The 7,725-nt window shown below is 38.5% G+C and overlaps 1 non-coding gene across 1 annotated transcript; it reads left to right on the top strand.

Moving 5' to 3' along the window:
* Positions 1-5,021: 5,021 nt before the first annotated feature.
* Positions 5,022-5,128, top strand: LOC145033116 (small nucleolar RNA R71). The gene has a single exon (XR_013677356.1). It is a non-coding gene; the product is annotated as a small nucleolar RNA R71 (small nucleolar RNA).
* Positions 5,129-7,725: the final 2,597 nt, after the last annotated feature.

Genomic DNA, 7,725 nt, shown 5'->3' with positions numbered 1-7,725 from the left:
AGATTTTCTTCACTTTTACTCGTTTGATTCCCAAAGTTTCTTTCTTTAACACTTTGAGTCCCCTTTTCTTCAAAATGTCTTCTTTTTGGCTGTAAACAACATTTAAGCTCATAAGTACCATTATTCTAAACAAATTACAGACTTTTTAATAAAAATGTACTTAAATATTGCCTAAAAATAAGTATAAATATGACAATATCAAAATACCCCACACTTAGGCTTTGCTTGCCCTCAAGCAAATTTAAACTTAATTCTTAATTACTAACACTACACAGAACAATCCGACTCTAGTTCAGCCATTATGCCAAAACCTCAACGCATGCATTTGTGTCTAAAATTTTCCTAAAGTACCCCCCCATACTTTAAATACTCACAATCTTCATAAACACTCTCCCACTTTTTCCGAACAATGCTCATTTAATGCAACCCTCCGAATCCATCCGCAGAAAACCTCCTAACCTCAAGGTATTTTTAGTTGAGCAACCTAAGCATACATAAACTAGAATTACAATTTTTCGATACCACTATGGAGCTCTTTTGGAATCCTTCAATTCTTTGACATTTGATCTTTGATTTCTTTGAATTCACCACCTTTGTTAATTTGATTTCTGGTATCTTCAACTTTTTGGATTTCTTGAAAATTTTGATCTTTTGATCTTCACTTTATTTGCTCCAAAATTCTTTAAACTTTACTCGTAATTCTCTTTTTTTATATATATATTACATGTACCTCACTTTTTTCACTCAAAACCTACATGCTTAAGCAGAGGCGCTCAACCTCAACCTTTATTGGCTAACGATAATAATTTTCCTGGATACATTTCAGGTTTAGGCTGCTAAACATATTGCATCCCTCAAACCAAGCGGGGTTGTGTTTTTGTTCCATGATTTCACTAAAATAAGGGAGGCCACAAATGCACTATAATGTATACTGGCTCAACTAAACATTTGAACTTTCATCGGATCATCCCACATAATACTAGCAATTATAGCTCAAATTATTACTACTAGATTCAATTAATAAAAATTTAAATTTTCAAAAATTTTCTAGCAATTTACTTTTTCTACCCCTACCCCACACTTATTTCATACAATGCCCTCATTGTATGTATAAAAACAAATCAAAATTAAAGAAAAGGAAGAAAAAGGAACAGACTCCCCTGGGATAGTGGCGTGAGCATCTCCAAAAGTGCGGGAAACGTGCATCTTGAATATGGACTCCAAAAATAGAAACTCGGTTCTCGAACTTGCGAAATAAGGAGTGTACCGGCAAAACATGAAATCGAGCCTTCAATCATCTTCAAATATGGTGTAAGTCTCCAAAAGTAGAATGACCAATGTGGGAAAGCATACGCCACATTGCATGGTGGTAAAAAAAAATGAGCCCCAATAATCGTGAATATATTGGCAAGAAGAACCGCGTCAACCCATAGAAGATTAAAATTTAAAAGGACCTTGAATCTCGTAAAAATCTAATATTCACGACGTGTGTGTGGAATAATTCACGACGTGAGATCGATCTGAGCATATTCTGAGAACCTCCTGATAATTGACTCACGACGTGAATTAGAAATGTTCACGTCGTGAGAACTGGACAAGTAGAAAACATTGTTCAATCCTTCTTCTAATGTCTTAATGTATTAAGACTCTTCCAAAGTCATCAGTTTATGACTCTTTCGCTGACACTCCACTCTATTAACTCACCCCTCACTTATTTTGAAAATAAGGGTCTCGACTCTCGGAATTAAACACTCCCAGCTAAAAACGTACGCATTCATAACTCGCTATCCCTCCTAGGCACTCCATATCAATTTCTGAGAAACAACGAAGAATAAAAGTAACATAATATTCAAAGGAGTTCTTGCAATCCCATAAAAACAAACTAAACACAAATAAAAAAAAAAAAGAAATAACGATCAAGCATTCTCCTCATTGTCATGCGCTCCACTGGTACCAGCTCCATCACCTCCACGACCACCATACTCCAACCATCGTGGGCAAATCGGGTAATGATACCCTAAATGAAGCGGCTGCTCCACCCCAATCTGTTGTTCCAACGGGTCAAAACATCACGGGCCGTTGTCGCGGGAAAATTGTAAAACGGGTGCAAACCCGCAACCCCAGCAGGAACCTCTCTTCTTGGAGCCATTCCTGCAAAAGCACGAAAAAGAAACAGCCAAAACCAATATCCACAAATTAAACATAGATTAAAAAATGAATTCTGTTTAGCCCCAGAATTCACGTCGCGAATCATATAGGATTCACGTCGTGAGTTCGTAATCTCAGAAGGCGGAATCTTAACAATCAGGGAAAATCCAATAAAAATATCCTTGGGTTTTACTCCTATACCACTTCCAAAAACTTAGCACGAACATTCCAAGGTTATTACGAATTGTAAAGAATTAATTTCGTCTTTTAACAAACCGTAACCCTAAATTCCTCTTCTAGAACCAAAAATTAAACTTAATAATCAATAATTGGTACCTTTGTTGGAAGTATTACGTAAGCACAATGGTGATTAGTGGAATTGTCGGCTAAAATCGCAGCAATGGGGACCAATTTCAGTTTCCACTTCGTGAACAATAAACAAATGAAAGAGTTTACTGGTTTCCAGGGACTTATCATGTGGTCCCGTACTTTTGAACATTCACGTCGTGAATAGTGTCTGGGTTTAAGTTTGGGCCATGTACTCACGGACTGATCTTGGGCTTGCTAGTCTAATGGGTTAAGCCATATCATGGATTATGTGTCCGGTTCATTCTCAATTCACGTCGTGAACTGCTAACTATTCACGTCGTGAATAAAATCTGGAAAATAATTTTAGAGTTTGAACTAAGTTCTTAATTATTACTACTTTCGTTTTAAGGTCCCCACATTTTGTTCTAATAGAGTTGGATGACTTTGTCTAAGTTTTCAAAACTAAAATGCAAAAAGGAAAAAAAAAATTCAAACCAAACTCGGGTTGCCTCCCGAGAAGCGCTTCTTTTTGTTGGAGTCTTGAGCTGGACTCCGTGCCTCTTACGTTGAGCCTTCGGAGGAGTCCTCCACCAAGATCTTTTGTTCCTTGAACCGCCTCTTGTAAGCTTGAACTCGCCTTTTATAAGCTTTCTTTGAATTCTCCTTTTTAGCTCTTCCCTCTTCTTCAAGCTTGCGTTTTGTGCCCTTGGGTTCCTCCTTGCATTTTATGTCATTCTCCTCCTCTTTCACCACCGGCCTTGTTACTCTTGAAGTGACCTCCTCTTCATCACTTGTTAATTCCTCTTCCTCTTTGCTTACCCAAGAAGGCGGACTCTTGTAAGTTATGACTTCAATCAAATATGGAACAGATGCCCTTGGTTTTGTCCTTTTGACTTGATGAACTGCCTTTATCTCTTCTTCCATAAGCTTTTCCAGTTCTTCTAGTTCATTCTCTTCATTAATTGTGAACACCTCTTCTTTATCTTCTTGAAAGTCATACTTTATCCCAAAGACTTCTTGTTCATCTCCAACCCTCAAAGTTAGCTTAGACTCGCGGATATCAACAAGGGCACCAGCAGTGTTAAGCAATGGCCGATCAAGGATTATCGAAACATCCGGATCTTCTTTCATGTCCAAGACTACAAAGTCTATTGGAAAAACAAATTTTCCAATTTTCACCAAAATATCCTCCACTATACCTCGGGGGTTGCGTCACCGAACGGTTCGCCATGTGAATCTTCATTTTTGTAGCCTTCATCTTCTGAATCTCCAATTTTTGATAAAATGAAAAAGGCATTAGATTAATGCTAGCCCCAGAATCGGCTAAAGCATTAACCTTCATTTTGTTCCCAAACTCACATGGAAGAGTGAGGCGTCCAGGATCCCCCATCTTTTCTGGTGTTTCTCCCAACACAGCTTTTGAAGTTTGTTCACTTAGAATCACTGTAGACTGCATCTTTAATTGCCTTCGAGTGTCTATCAAGTCTTGCAGTAATTTCTGGTTCTCGGGAGCTTTAGATAAGGACTCGAAAAAGGGGGTGTTAATCGGGATCCCCTTCATATGCTTGACAAACTCTCTATGCTCTCTCTCCAGTGGACTAAGGGTAGCTTGGGAAGGAAAAGGTAAATTTGGCTTATAAACCGGACTGACTGCAGAATTTTTCTGTTCATGACGGGCCCACGTCGTGAACATATAAGGTTCACGTCGTGAATTCTGGAACTCAGCAGCTTCATGATGTTCGAGCTTGATCTTCTTCATCTTTTGATCAGGCTTCCGTGGTTCTTCTTCCAATGCTTCTAGGAACTCCGAGATGGCTTCTTTTTGGTGTTTATGGCCATTACATGAGATTGATTCTTTACTTCGGGATTCTTCGGGGATAATTTTTCATGAACTAAAGTGGCTAGTTGACCAAATTGTACTTCAAGGTTATGGATGGAGGCTTGCTGATTCTTTATCAAAGTTTGTTGTTCCAGAATAGCAGAATCAGTGGCCTCGTGTCGCTTTTCCGATGCTTCCATAAACTTCATTAAAACGGTCTCTAGGTCGGGTTTCTTCTCGGCTGGTGGCTGCTCCTTTTGATAAAGGCCTCGACCTGTCTGCCTATACTTCTCTTCTTTTTGCTTCTTATACTCTTCATATGGCAGCCACTCCTTCTTCGGTTTTCTCCAGTCCTCATCAAGCTTATCCCCACTAGAGTAGCACACTTGAGCCTTTCTGTTCCCATAATCATCTATATTGCAGTCCTTTGTCAAGTGTGGACCACTGCATCTCTCGCAACCCACTCTTATGGCATGTATCGACTGGTCCATCTGTGTTATCCTGCGGTCCATGTTATTTAACATGGCCATGTCCGCTGCTATTTCTTCAGTTTGGGACCCTCCTCCGCCTTTGATTCCTTCTTGCCTTGGGTTGTGGTATTCGCGGGAGTGTTTCGCGAACTCTTCAATTAGCTCCTTGACCTCCCTTGGATTTTTCTTTGTCAAAGGTCCCTGAGAATCAAGGAGTTGTCTTGTCATCACGTTGACCCCATCATAAAAAAATTGACATCTCTTGCTGCACATTTAGGTCATGTTGAGGGCAATTTCTAAGTAAGCCCTTGTACCGCTCCCATGCTTCGTATAGTGACTCCCCCGGTTGTTGCTCAAAGTTGGCTATTGCCTTCTTGAGTTTGGCTATCTTGGATGGCGGGCAAAACTGATCCAGGAATTGCTCACGCATCTGAGCCCAAGTGGTGATTGTACCCGGTAGGAGTGCTTTTAACCACTCCTTAGCAGCTCCTTTGAAAGTGATGGGAAGCATCCTAAGCAAGACTGTGTTTCTGCTGATATTTGGGACATTGAAGTAATCCGCAATGTCGTTGACTTCGTCTAGATGTTTAAAAGCATCCTCATGATCCTTCCCGAAGAATGGGATGTCCTTCAGTGCTGTCAATATGTGTCCCTTCAGCTCGAATGTGGCAGTGGCAGGAATTGCGGGTTGAACTAAACCGGGACCCACATCTTCTCGGATCCGCTTCTTGTAAGCTCCCATGGACATTTCTTCAATTGCCGCCATCTTGTTCCTTGGCTCGTTCTCGGGTTCACTCGTGTGTTCTTCAAATTCTAGCTCGGTATCGCTTTCGGACTCGGTTTGCACGGGTGTGTGATCCAAATGCTCAAAATTGCTCTTGTGCTTTGCTGATGAACTTGACTCTCCTGTCTTCTTTCCCGACTTCCTAGAAAAGGCAGACTTCAATTCTTGCAAGGGCGTCTTTTTCTTGTGAATTGCAGACTCGGGATCTTCAAGTGGTGGCACCAAGGGAGTGTTTTAGCTTCTGGTCATGAACTCCTGCAACTTGCTAAACTAAAACGTAAAACTGGACTAAAATAAGAAAAACTAAAAATGAACTCTTCAGATTTCACGTCGTGAGTGTACTAAATCTCACGTCGTGAACGCTGTGACAGAAAAAGAAACTAAACTAAGATAAGCTAGCAAACAAAATAAATAACCAATTAGACTTCTTGCAGTTTTTATTCCACAAAAGGGGCGATTAATCTAATGCAACTAAATAAACTAATAATCTGCGCCGTTCCCCGGCAACGGCGCCAAAAACTTGATGTGCACAAAAGTACCCACTAATTTTAATATTTATAACCTAACAAACTTAACTATCTATGCGCTTATAGGCAGTATACCTAGTCAGATTACAATATAGCTTGGATAAGTCGGGTGTCGATCACAGGGAACGGTGTTACTAATTAATTTACTTGCTATTAAATTAACCTAATTATTAACAAATTTAAAAGGGGTTTTATCTGGTTTTACAAGATCAGATGAACTTAAATCAAATTCAATAAATAAAAACACACTCTTGTTTAGTTTGAATCCACTTCTCCCTTATAGCTAGCTAACAATTACGGATCACTAAGTTGGTTTTCAGTTATATTAGTAATTTAGTTCTATCTTACCAATACTTAACTAATTCATGTCAAACCATGTATGTTCACACATAATTAAACACAGAACTAATTATAGATATAAATATGCTATGTAAGATTTGTTGTATAAACACAATTATGATCACAATTATAGATATAAATATGCTATGTAAGATTTGTTGTAAGATTTGTTGTATAAACACAATTATGATCACAGCTAAACTTTATTTATTCTAATTACTAACTAAGATTGGTCAATCCTAGCTCTAACAATTCAATGTTCACTCAATTATTAGGTAAACAGGTTCATGCAGTTTAATGGTCACTAAGCTATACAGAACATGCAATTAAGCAATTAGATAAACAAATATTAACATGCTAGGTTATACAAATCAAACACAAGCAAATTTTTACCAACTAAACTCAATCCATAATCATATAACTATTCATAAGTTTAAAGCTTCATCTAGCTAAACAAGAGTAGCTAGATTCAGCTGCTCATCATAGTAGTTAAACTAAACACAGCTAAAACTAATAAAAGACATGTTCTAAAAATAAACCTTTACTTCTTTTGGTGTTGAAAACCCTCTTCCAGAACCTTTCCTTCGCTCTGAAACGTCTTCTGGAAATCCTTCTTTCTGCCCAAAAGTGTCTCTATTCGTAAAGGTCAAGGATTTATATAGTTGCTGATATCCATAAATTCACGTTGTGAATAATCATAAATTCACGTCGTGAGTCTTAGATAACCGTGCCCTTCAAGGATTCCTTCACCTGCGTACATATCTTCTAGAACCAACGATTCACGTCGTGAATAACCTTTTTCCAGATTTTCTTCACTTTTACTCGTTTGATTCCCAAAGTTTCTTTCTTTAACACTTTCAGTCCCCTTTTCTTCAAAATGTCTTCTTTTTGGCTGTAAACAACATTTAAGCTCATAAGTACCATTATTCTAAACAAATTACCGACTTTTTAATAAAAATGTACTTAAATATTGTCTAAAAATAAGTATAAATATGACAATATCAACAACACACCTCACGGGTTATCAGCAACCATGGGGACTATCAGTAGTCCCATGGACTCATAGCAGTCCAGTAGTTATCAGCAAATCAGTTTCACATATAACAACAATCAACAAATAAGACCCAATTGGTCAACATGTAAATATAGTGAGAAGACTCACATTGCAGATAGCAACTAAACACAATAGATCTCGCACAGTGAAGACCGATCCTACAAGAGACCTAACAGCAATAAAGAGTACTCTCTCGGTCTACATCCTAAAACCCTTAACTTGATAAAAAAAATAGTCAATGGTCAAAGTCAACTTCAGCAGGTCTCCACATCATG

The sequence above is a fragment of the Lactuca saligna genome, chromosome 2 (genome assembly GCF_052625555.1).
Source record: "Lactuca saligna cultivar CGN05327 chromosome 2, ASM5262555v1, whole genome shotgun sequence".
In the NCBI taxonomy this organism is placed as follows: Eukaryota; Viridiplantae; Streptophyta; class Magnoliopsida; order Asterales; family Asteraceae; genus Lactuca; species Lactuca saligna.
This window is presented reverse-complemented; position numbering and strand designations above follow the sequence as displayed.